The sequence below is a fragment of the Tursiops truncatus genome, chromosome 9 (genome assembly GCF_011762595.2).
Source record: "Tursiops truncatus isolate mTurTru1 chromosome 9, mTurTru1.mat.Y, whole genome shotgun sequence".
Lineage (NCBI taxonomy): Eukaryota > Metazoa > Chordata > Mammalia > Artiodactyla > Delphinidae > Tursiops > Tursiops truncatus.
Window position 1 is genome coordinate 37972549 of NC_047042.1, and position 13398 is coordinate 37985946.

Genomic DNA, 13398 nt, shown 5'->3' on the forward strand with positions numbered 1-13398 from the left:
CAGAGAAAAGTTGTGGAACTAGTAAGAAGAATCAAACTGCAGGTGTCTGGACTCACGATGCAAAACTGAAGCACATTTATTTTGAAAACTGGAAAAGCAGAGGAAGATTAAATTTTGCATGATGGAAAAAATTAACAAATTATATTTCAAGCATCAGAAGTAGGGAATTGGCTTTGCTTCATTCATCTTTTTTTACTTCTTAATTTAACACAGAGCTAGAGCAAATACTTGAACCCATAACAGATATTAGCCCTATTCTTCTCCCTTACCAACAGTTCTTGCTGGGCTTGGCATATTTAGAATCGTATTAAAGCAGTGAAACCTCTGTTGGCTTGAAATTGCTAATTTTATAGCATAAAAACTCTGAATACCCATATTCTACATCCTAAAACCCTTCAGTCTATAGGTTACAGCCTTCAAGAACAGCAAAGAAAAGAGAGCTTCCACAAATCTGTAAGTAGATTTTTAATGTGTTATGACAGTTCATTGGTTTCGCCATGAGTCATGTATAAACATGTATATATGCTTGAATATATATGAATTTATAGGAGTGGTCTAGGAATGAGCTTAATAATGGAAATAAAGAATTCAAAATTGATAAAAGATACTTTTATGCTGAAGTTTAGTTTTCTTTTAGTCAACTCAAATTAATCTATTTTCTTTTCTCCTAGTTACTCTCACTATGATTATAAATTATTATTATTATTTTTTTAGAAATGCAGACATTTTCAAGCTAGGAATTTTCAGGCCTTTGAAAGTAGAAGTGATTCCCAGATAGGTAATATTCCCAAGGCCTGTGTGTGTTAATCAGGGCACTTTTTTCTTCACCTTCAACCTTGTTAGTTTTCCAGTCAAGTTTTCTCTTGTCGAGCACTAATACATGACAACAGATCAGATAACTATTATTAATGTTGTAAATTAATCTTGAGTCATGCCATGTAATTTATGCTTACTCTTGACTGGAAACACTTTACCTCTCTCTCTCTCTCTCATTCTCTCGAGAAAAGCACTAAAAATAGGGTTCATCAATTACTCAGCACTTGTACTGGAGAGGTGTCAACTGACTTTGAAATGATTATGAATATTCTCAGGTTTGATAATCTACCATAAGGAAGGCTGGAGAGAGGGAAGACATATTTGTTTATTGAGTAATACTCGATTAGCATTCTTTCCTTTACTCTCTAAAATCCTGGGAATTAAGTGCTGTTGATACCATTTTACAGAAGAGAATTCTGAGGCTGAGAGAGTTTAAAAAACGTGCTCAGACCTATCATGCTTAATCGATTGTCAGAAGAAAATTTAAAACCTCTGAGTTCTGACATTGAAGGCCATGTTTCTCCTTTACATGATATCAGATACCCAAGGCAGAACCTTAGAATACAGCCTCAGGAGTTTAAGTTCAGAGAACTTCCTATTCAATTTGATGCTCCAAGGTACAAAACAAAGTTCAGAGAAAAAGTAGTTTGGTTACAGGATGGATTAGTTGACTAGGTGCACGAGTACAGAACATAAGATCTTTCTGAAAGTGATAAGGCCCAGGTTATTTTATAGGATTGCCATATGTCTAAAAGAAGTCCATTCCTGTACTTGATTTGATTTGATAAAATGGGCCATTACTCTAGCTCTATTTGTTGTGTCATTTACTTCCCCTTCATCTTGTTCTTTCTAATTATTTTGGTTAAACTTAATCTAATCATCTCATGGCCATGATATTCAGCAATATGTGGATCTGTCCTTGAGTATCTGAAGTTCAGTGGATCACCAAAGTACATGAATCTTTGTTATAGTTAACATTACCTGCTTGCATTAATGTTTATCAGAGGTTCTCACGTTTCACTTTACTGGTCATATATGATTCAGTTATTCAGTGTACGTTCTGCAATAGAACCATAGAGTGGAATGCTTTAAGGTATGGTGTACATTATGATGAACATACTGTGATTTATTAGGGAGAGCAACGGTAGTTAGAAAGTGAGTTCCCTTTTTTATGCCCTCTCCTCTATATTTTTACATTTGTAGCTTCCAGAATCCCAAGGAAAGATAGAGAACACGGAGGTAGTCTGGCTTTCAGAATCTTAAACATTTCTCATGTCACTATCTTCAGCAGAACTAAGGAATGTGTCAGGCCCCATCTTAAGCCTACCTCAAGGAAAGTAGATTTAACAATGTTCTATCTGTTACTGGGGTATTTTTTCAGAACTTGCTCCAGTCTGCTGCCTTTTCTTCTCAATAGCATAACAGATAACTTCTCCCTCACCAAAAACTCAATTGGAAAAAGTCATTAGCAAAAAAAGCAAATAAGCAAGCACTGATGGTTTTCTCTTGTGGGTTGTGTCTGCTTTTTAGAATTCTGCAAGTGTCATACCTCTTTAGTCAGATTTTCAACCATTCCAGACTCACCAGTATCTATCAATCCCTAGGTGTGTTCTCCTTTAGTTTTAACATCAATAAATCCAAAATCCTAACTTGCATAGATTTACATTGCAGAACACAGGAAGAAGTAGCCTTTGTCTTTATGTACTAGGATTATCCGTGGATCTTTTTAAAAATGAAAACTTGCTGGTAGGAACATTGGAATTCTGATTTCGTAAGATTCAAGTGGTACCAGAGAGTCTATATTGTTCAGGGTTCTACTAATGATAAGTTACAGAGGCTATAAGCAATCTAGAGTGAAAGAAAACTTCTCTAGACCCTCTCCTTGAGATTCAGAAATACGCAGGAGAGATGTACCATGTAAGGGAATATTGTTTCTATAACTAATTAAAAGAATGGGGTGATAATGATTAAATAAGCATGGATATTTAGATATGCCATCCAAGGAAAAGTATACTTTACTATGAGATTATTTTGCATATCCTCACAAACCTGAAAAAAACCTGAAAGTTTAAAGCTTAGGTAAGTGTCAGTGAGATGGGGAGAGGACAGAAGTCTAGCAGAGTTATTTGTAGTGAGGTGGATGGACCTAGATTCTGTCGTACAGAGTGAAGTAAGTCAGAAAAACAAATACCATATGCTAACACATATATATAGAATCTAAAAAACAAAAAATAGTTCTGATGAGCCTAGGGGCAGGACAGGAATAAAGACGCAGACATAGAGAATGGACTTGAGGACACGGGGAGGGGGAAGGGTAAGCTGGGACGAAGTGAGAGAGTGGCGTGGACATATATACACTACCAAATGTAAAATAGATAGGCAGTGAGAAGCAGCGGCATAGCACAGGGAGATCAGCTCGGTGCTTTGTGACCACCTAGAAGGGTGGGATAGGGAGGGTGGGAGGGAGACACAAGAGGGAGGGGATATGGGGATATATGTATACATATAGCTGATTCACTTTGTTATACAGCAGACAGTAACACAACACTGTAAAGGAATTATACTCCAGTAAAGATGTTAAATAAATAAATAAATAACTTTAAAAAAAAAGGAAGTGTGATCAAAAAATATTGGTGTCATAGCCGTGTTTATATTTGCCCCTGATGTTTCATTTTTTTGTGGGTTTTATTTGTTTTTGTTTTTGTTTTTTTGCGGTACGCGGGCTTCTCACTGTTGTGGCCTCTCCCGCTGCGGAGCACAGGCTCCGGACGCACAGGCTCAGTGGCCATGGCTCACGGGCCCAGCCGCTCCGTGGCATGTGGGATCTTCCCGGACCGGGGCACGAACCCGTGTCCCCTGCATCGGCAGGCGGACTCTCAACCACTGCGCCACCAGAGACGCCCTCATTTTTAATGATATATTATTAATAGCAGAATTAAAATGTACTGGATTAAGTTTGATAGACATGGATTTTGTACTTTTGGCTTTTGCCAGGGCTTCTTGTAATAAAGTGAAAGGTGGATGTGCAGTGAAGAGAGTTCTCACTTTAATACAAAGTTAAGTATGAAAGATGTCCATATGTAATAGTTTCTGTTCCTTCTGCTCTGCCCTATTCAGACAAAATGCAACTAACATCTCCTTTCAGGAATAGTACACAGCATGCATTTTACTTTGCTGGTAATACGCTGTGTGCTAAGACAGTCAGTGTCTAAGGATGGCTAATTCCTTCTAGGCAGGAGATGTGGGGAGACTGTCTAACAACGGCATCTGGCAGCCACGTGGCACACTAAGAAGCCTTACCTTGTCCTATACAATACTCTGCAGGAACAAAACCATCAGGCTGCTAATTTGCATCAGTAAGCAAAAAATTGATAAATAAATGCATGTTTAATGATAAATTAAGTACGGAATTTTTTCCAGAAAATTCATGCTAAATATGTAACTTGCATAAAATGTTTATCAATCTGTACTCTTTCATCTACCTGCAGTGTCTTCCTCCAGATGTTGGCATTATGGGTTGAATTGTGTCCACCCAAAATTCAAATGTTCAAGTCTTAACCCCCCACCCTGCCGAAAACCTAAGATGTGACCTTATTTGGAAATAGTGTAGTCAATAGATGTAATTAGGTTGAGATGAGGTTATACTGGAGTAGCATGGACCCTTACCCAATACGACTGGTGTTCTTACAAAATGTGGAAATTTGGGCAAACATACACTCAGGGAGAATGCCGTGGAAACGTGAAGGCAAAAATCAGGGTGATGTGTCTCCCAGTCAAGAACAACCAAGGTTGCCTGCAAACTATCAGAAGCTAGGAGAGAGTCATGGAACATATATTCCCTCACAACTCTAAGAAGGAACCAAACCCAGTGACACATTAGTTTTGGACTTCTAGCCTCCAGAGCTGTGAGACCACAAATTTCTGTTGTTTCAGCCACGCAGTTTGCGGTACATTGCTGTGGAAGCCCTAGCAAACTGATATTGTTTGTGTGATTTGATCTCTAACCTCAACAGGTCTTTAATCAAATGCCTTCTTAATGAAGTTTTCTCTCACTAAAATCACACACACACACACACACACACACACACACACACACACACATATCCCCAAAGAATTCTTCTATTTATTTTTCTCCTTATTACTTGCATGCTTTAGTTTTACTTATCTTTCTTGTTTATTTTATTTAAATCAACAGAGAATACTTAGTACTCTCCGCTAAGTGTCTGTGAGAGCAGGGATTTCTTATAGTTTTATAGTCCTGTTTCCCCAGCTACTCAAATAATGACTGACACACAGGAGGTGCTCAATAAGTATGTGTCATGAGTGAATTAATGAACTCCCTAGTTATTTAAGACCATATATTAACCCAAGGTAAAACCAATATCTTTCAATCTCAGTTTTGGCTGAATCCCAAGATAATAGTTACCAGCTAATCCTAAATTCCAAAGTGAGATTATAGAAAACCATGAAAGACCTCCACTGTCTTAAATTCATGCTAAGACTCTTAACTCCTCACACAAAAGAAGATTTGTGAGTTTAGGAAATGAGGATAGGAGAGAGAATTTCTGGAGAGAGCTTGATGGAATGAAGATTCCACCTGTCCCTCGCTTGACATGGGAAAAGTTGGCAGTGCTTCCTTCCCCTTCCCTCAAACTTTGTAAGCGAAGCTTCAGAGAAGCCAATTAAGAGCTAGCTATTCATCCTCTGAAGCTTGTGCCGTGCTTCGGTGGACTTCTGTCTGACCCATCTCTGGCCAAGTGGCCAGTGGCTGCATTTGGGAAGTAACCACACTCATGGCACTGGGTCTCGTTTGCAAGTTTTCCCATGAACTAGAAGGCCACAGTGAGTGTGAGAGCTGGCATAGGACAGCTGGGGGGACAGGACGCCGGTTAAGAGATGCTGGAGGTGTACAGCCCAATGGTGACATGAGGTTGGAGCCAGGAGTAGCAGTTGGGAAGGCATCACCCTTGTCAGGAATTGACCTGAGAGATCCTAGCGGATAGTTAGTCTTATTTTCCCCCAAGGGTGTGGGGAAATAGCAGGAAATCAGTGGTGGCCAGGAAAGCACTTTCCTGACCCTTAGGTTTCAACCATGACTAAGCTCTGAGCTTCAGCAGAGAAGACATGATAAAGTAAAGAGAAACCAAGATCAAAACCCCAATACCCTTCCTACAGGACACATACACATACACACACACACACACACACACACACACACACACACACACACACACACACAGCACACACTCACAGGTTCACTACATACTTCTCACCTGCAGCAGGCCAAATCAGGAGGGAGGGGTCACAGGAGAGGAAGAACCTCTAATAAAGTTCAGAGTTGGTTTTCAAACAGAGACATTGGCATATTAATTTTTGAACTGAGAATATTTTTAGGACTAAAGTGACTAAAGGAAATAGATTCAAAGAGAACTCGGCCCGTTTATGGATGCTGCTCAAGATGTCATTCAAGGGCAGAGAAATGGCTTGGGCTTTACAGAGAGAATGGAGGGGGAGTGGAGAAAATTAAAGCCACTCTTTTCTTTTGTGTTCTGTGAGTCCTGCGTTTTCAGCATACTGGTCCTGTACTCCGCTGTGCAAATAGGGAAGAGCATCTCTTTATGAAAATTATTTGAAAATTCCAGGATGCAATCTATGTATATGCTTATAGTCTCATTTTCCAAGTCTGCAGCATTTATCACTCTTATTTTAAAAACAATACAGGGCTTCCCTGGTGGCACAGTGCTTGAGAGTCCGCCTGCCGATGCAGGGGACACGGGTACGTGCCCTGGTCCGGGAAGATCCCACATGCCACGGAACGGCTGGGCCCGTGAGCCGTGGCCGCTGAGCCTGCGCATACGGAGCCTGTGCTCCGCAATGGGAGAGGCCACAACAATGAGAGACCTGCGTACCGAAAAAAAAAAAAAAAAAAAATACAATTTAAACAAATTATAAAAGTTTTCTAACACAGACTAGCTGTCTTGAGACTTCTGAAAGATGGTATGATAAGATTATTTATTTACTTTTTAAAAGTAAAAACAATGACTTTATAAACCAATTTCTGTAGCAAGCAGTGTGGGAAAGGTGAATAGGTCTAAAGTAATTTTTTTCTCTGTTTCAGCACTTTTGAAAGGCACAAAAGGGAATAAGACCAATCCAGAAATTCATTATGTCTCTCCAGTTTTTCCTTTTCCCATATGAGCAGAGCCGGGAAGTGTACAGACACATTAGAGAATGTTTCCACTGTGTGGGAGAAACATCTGCAGAGTAGGCCTTTGACCACCAGAAGTGGAGAGAAAGAAGCATATGGGGGCGGAAGCAGCAGACACGAAAAGAAAAACTGGGAGCTGGCTAGGCCCAAACATCCAACTGACTTGCCTAACCTTCGGTTTAGCTTTTCCATTACATTAGAAGACTAAGAGCGGTAACATTCTTAAGAAAAACAGCTCTTAAGTATGGTGTTGAAATAGAGTTCATAGCACACCCTTCATTTTTTCTTTTTCTGTGAGTATGGGAAATGATAGCATTCTACTTTGCCCATCACCTGCTCTAGAGCCTATGCTGGGTGGTTTTCATAGGTTTCTTCCTACTGGTCCTTTGCAGCCATTTATTACCATGGCTATGCCAAAGCCCAGAAGCTGCAGGCCTCCACTCAAACCAGAGGGAAGCACAGTGAAGACAGAGATGAACTCTGAGTAAATTCCTCGTAAAACATCAGGGGCAAAAACGGGCTTTGAGAATGCAAATGATTATCATTAGAAAGTAATATGCGACTACTGGAGAAACATTTGAAAGAATAATGTGGTCTAGCAAAACAGTCCTGCAATCTGCATTCAATCAGCACTAACCAAAAATGCTTGCAATGGTCCTTTGTGTTGTTGGGAGCCAAGTGTTTTCTGGAACTCTTGAAGCCAGTTTTACCAAGTGGCAAATTACCAACAAAATATTAGCGAAAAAATAACCAGCCTTAGACTTGACTTCTCCAGTAAAGGGGAGACTTTCCAACTGTAATGACCAAGGTATTGAGAGCAACAAGAATATTGATATACATACCTGTAAATGCTCACAGATGAGTTTTGGGGGTTGGTTTGTTTTCATCTACAGCATGTGGGTCTGGACATCTTGCCCACTAAATAGCTTATGTATGAGGACAGTTAAAATTCAGTATACAGAGTTTTGAAAATTATATGGGACAGAGCTATATTTAGAAGATTGGACAGGAAGAATACATACCATGAACTTTTGGAACCTACTTAATGAATTTTGATTCTAGGCCAATATAACAAGTCTCTTAAGTGCAGTGGTATTGAAATTTTATTAACCTTATTCTTATAGAAAACAAGACACATATTCTTTAGAGATCATGGTTTTCACTATTCACTGTTGGTTCAGAGCCTTACTGAACAAGGCTCTTGGGCTCTAATCTTCAAAAAGAAAGTTCTAGCCCTGGATATGATTAAGTTTCAGACAAATCATCTGCCTTCACCCCTCACAGTTCACACCTGGCTTCCATGAGAAGGGTAGCCTCCTTCGGATGCAGACTGGCAGTCACAAGGCAGAAGCCCTGCTGTCTTTCATGAAAGAACTACTTATCCTGGAGCCATATATCATACATGGCCAAAGTATGTGGTTTAGGAGATGTCAAGCATACTCAGAAATGCTAGGCCTCATTCATTCAGCTACCAGAAACAGAAATATATTCATAAGAAGCCTTTTCAACAAAATACCATAAAGTTAGAATGAAGTCGAGACCCAATGTGTTTACTGCCAAAAAACAGGCAAGCAAACTGAAAGACATTAGATTTTCTAACTTAAATGTATCATACCTTTCAATTTATTTTTCTGAAAGGGACTGATAAAATTAGTTAAAATCAATATTCAACCAAAATATGCATTGAAGATTAACAGTGAATAAGATGATGACCACTTTGGAGGCATTTTTAAAGATGATAAAGTAAAGTATATTATAATATGGATATAAAAAAATGCTTTCATGAATTTTAATCTTACATAATTTTTTTAAACTATATTCTGGGGAAAGTTTAAAAGAATAGATTTTTTAAATTTTATTGTTAATACCAGTATCACATGATAAAACAATTTATTTGTAGCTCTCATGATTCTTTTTATAAAATAACCTTTTTTCTTTCTCTCTCCTTCCTTCCTTCCTTCTTTCCTTCTTGCCTTCATTCCTTCTCTCCTTCCTCCCTCCTTCCCTTCCTTCCTTCCTTCCTTCCTTCCTTTGCCTTTCTCCAAAGAGAAATACTATTTTATTTCTTTTAAAGCTTCAGAAATTCAAATTCAAATGAGCATTCTGATATTTGAGATGGAGATTAAATATAGGATAATTGTTAAAATATTCAGATTGGTGGAGATGGGAGAGATTAAATTAAAGGCTGTTTCCCCAGGAGGTATTACTTTTAACAGATTTTAAGCAAATTATTAGAACACGCTGTTTTCTGTCTAATCAAAATGGGCTTAACAAAGACAATCACATTTTAGAAAACTGTACTTGCAATTTTATTGTAATTTTTTGTATTTAATAAACTGAAAAAAAATCCCTATGTTGTCTTTTCTGTGCCCCTCATGGCATTAAAGACAATTGATTTTATATGGGTTTTTACTTGAATATAATTCCATGATGCTAAAAGGCCTAATTAACTCTAATCTAACTGCAGTTTGGCCCCCAAATATGTCATAGATGCTAACAGGTTATCAATTTCTTGCCTTGTGCACTAACTGCTTGGATCTTCACATCCACACTAGTAAGTATTCATTATGCCCATTTTATAGCTGAGAATACTGAGCCTTTGAGAGAGTAAGCACCTTGCTAAAAGTCATATGGTGGTTAAATGGAAGGATCTGAAAGAGAACCGGGAGCATTTGAATCTAGAATCTGATATATTACATCATCTCTCACTGAGCTGAAAGTCAAGAACAAAATCTAGACAAATAAAGGTGTTTAAGTCTGGTTTTTCCCCAAGGAAAGTGATTCATCTAAAGCATGAAATTAACATTTTATATGTTGGAAATTGAAACAGCAGAATATCATGAGAGGTAGTAAAAAAATGAACACTTGCAAATTTCAAACACCTGCTCCGTTGTTCTCTTTCACCCTGTAGAATGGATGGGGACCATGAGATCCATTTACTTGGATCTTCTTCCAACTGTGTGGGTTTCGGATGTGAGCAATTTTATTTTCTCTGAAGTCGGGGGGGAGAAAGGAAAATATATAAAAAGGGTAAAGTAGACATATAAAGATAGAACCCTTCTCAATTGCTAATATATGCCATCGTGATCAATAATGAAAAGCATATGTGAACCAAAGAAATACATTCTCCAATATGTTTTAAAAATATTTTTATTGATGTAAAATACACATAACACTGACAATTTAACCATTTTTGAGTGTACAGTTCAATGGCATTAAGTATATTCCCATTGATGTGTAATTATCCCCACCATCCTTCTGCAGAACTTTTCATCTTCCAAAACTGAAACTCTGTAACCATTAAACACTAACTCTCCCTTCCTCCTTCCTCCAGTCCCTGGAAACCACCACCCTACGTTCTGTTTCTATGATTTTGAGTATTCTAGGCACCTCATAAAAGTGGACTCACACCATATTTGTCCTTACGCGACAGGCTTATTTCACTTAGCGTAATGTTTTCAAGACCCATCCATGTTGTATCGTGTCAGAATTTCCTACCTTTTTAAGGCTGAATATTTCATTATATGCATATGCCACATTTTGTTTATGCTTTCGTCCATTGATGGGCTGTTGGGTTGCTTCCACCTTTGGGCTATTGTGACAATGCTGCTGTGAACATAGTTGTACAATGTATGTTTTTAGCTATAAGTTCTATAGACAACACCCTCAGAAGCTTTGGAAATCCCTGAGTTCTACTCATTCACTGTTAACAAAGTAACAAAGTTTCCTGTTTTCTTTCTTAGGAGCTGCCTATATTAAAACTAAATACAACAAACAATCATCAGAATCAAAACACAGATATCCAAAACTTCTGTAATTTTGTTATAATGAATATTAAAATTAAAGAAAAAAACAAGGGAGCCTTCCAATATCAAATGATGTATTGAACCTACAAGTCTATCTCCTTTCCCTCCTAAAAATCTATTCCTTTAGGAGTAATAGAATAAAAGAAGTATGTATCTAGAAATAAAGAAGAGAATAGGAGGGGAGGAATTAGAAAGCTAGGAGCTTTGGGGAGGTGAGAGCCAGCTCATGGGTAAGTAGTGACTGGTAAAGTAGTCTGGCATAGGGCCCAGTGAAGAATATGGAGTGCCTCTAGATAAGAAAAAAGGAGATTTGTCCCTGAGGAATCTCAACAGATAGAAATGGATAGGAATGAAATGTGGGAATTAAAATAAGAATTCATTAAAATTTTATGTGGAAGACTTCTCTGCATTTAGCACGAAATGCCAAGAGCCAGGTGATTCTGCCCCAGAAAATAAAATGAGAATTTTTCTCTAATGAACTTTGAAAAATTTAAGAGTTGGTACCCTAGAACAAAGCCTATTTCATTTTGGCCTTTAATCGTTCCAAAACTTAACACAAGGCTCCTTGACTGTTTACATGCAGCCTAAGTAAGGGAGACAAGAATCTCTACTTGTGGACAAAGTACATAGTTATTTTTACTACAGCCTCTGTCTCATGAAGAGACACTAGATAGAGGAGGAAAGCTGCCAAAAAACACACAAAACAAACAAAAACCCCACCAACTTATACACACAGGAACAACAAAAACAACAAGAAAAGATCTATAATCAGACACATCACCATGAAATTTCTGTGCAGTAAGGCTCCTAAGTGTTTCCAGAAAGACCAGGTTATGGAACAAATGTTTTTCAGATTTCTCAATAGCAGTAGTCTGGTGGAAGACAACATAACAGTGCCTTCAGAGGACTGAGGGGAAATGAGGTTTAACCTAGAATTCCAAATCAGTCAATCTATCAATGAAGTAGGTAGATAGAATAAAGACATTTAAGTCATTCAGAAAAGCTTTCCCTGGAAAATTCCTTTCTTAGTGAGTTTTTCAACAAAGTGCTCTGGCAAAACAAGGAATAAACCAAGAAAGAGGAAAATATGGTCCAGGAAACAAGAGATTCAACATTTCCAAGAAGGCAGTAAGAGGATTTTTCAGGATGAAGACAAGTACCAGGAACAGAGATTGGAACAGAAAGGAGGTCTGCAGAGTCAGAAGGTGTGAAGGGAGTGGAATACTTAGGTAATATGATCTTGGGAATAATTGAGGATTTCTTGGGGTATAAATATAAAATTAATTTTAATTTTGCCCCAAATTTTTGCTATTGAGAGACACAGGAGTGGATAAGGACCCCCAAAAGAAAGAAAGATAGTAAATCATCTTTATTCCTAGAATGCTTCTTAGAAATAGTGTACAATGTAACTATGGCTATTGAAGAGAATGTATATATCTTTAACTTTAGCATTGTAAAACAAGAGAATGAGAAAGCAAATAGCGAGTGGGGAGGGGATAGAGAGAAGTGGAGATATTGGTGGAAGCTCTAATGTCTTCCATTTTACAGAGAGAGGGGTTAAAAGATGCTGTTTATGGAAAATGGATGCAAAATGGAGGTTTAAGAAAGTTTTCTGATGTAGAGGGGGAAAGGAGTTGTAGCAGGTGACAAATGTGAGACAATTACTTTCTTATTATAAGAAGAAATCAATAGACAATGTATATGTTTTGTGAACCCAAAAAAAAGTGTTATAAAAGAGAATTTAAAGATTGAAATAAATACCAGTGAAATTGAAACCAGAAAATAGTAAGAGGATTTGCTTCTGAAGGAATAGAACTTTTGGTGGGCTGGGAGGACACTGTTCATTTTCATTTTCTTGTATTATTATTTTCATTACTATATAATCCTTCTTATGCTCTCTTTTTTGTTTTTTACAATGTTGTGTTAGTTTCAGGTGTACAGCAAAATGAATCAGTTATACATATACATATATCCACTGTTTTTTACATTCTTTTCCCATATAGGCTGTTACAGAGTACTGAGTAGAGTTCCCTGTGCTATACAGTAGGTCCTTATTAGTTATCTGTTTTATATATAGTAGTGTGTATATGTCAATCCCAGTGTCCCATTTTGTCCCTCTGCCCCGCCCCCCTGGTAACCCTTCTTATGTTCTTTGAGTTTTTACAAAAACAATGTGAATTTTCTTATAAAAATAAAAGCAGTTAATTTAAGAGAAAGACCAGAGTTTGTAAAGAACAGAGTTTGTGCAAACTATGAGAAACACCTTTTTCTTTCTTTTTATTAACTCAGGTATTAACTTTTTTTGTTTGTGGTATGTTTCAAATGCATGAACCTAATCTTATTAAAAGCAATGCTTTCATGTCCTTTAGTCTCTAAGATTTTGAAGAGTGCAGATGGCATGATATCCTTTTTCATTTCTCTCTTGATAAATTAAGTAGATGCAAATTCTGAAGTCTAAAAGTAGAAAAAGGTAAAGTTCTAAGTGTAATGGAATGAAACAAAATGACAGGCATGACCTGAATTTGTTAACCATTCCTCCCAATGCCATTGCACTTCTGCCCTTTGTAT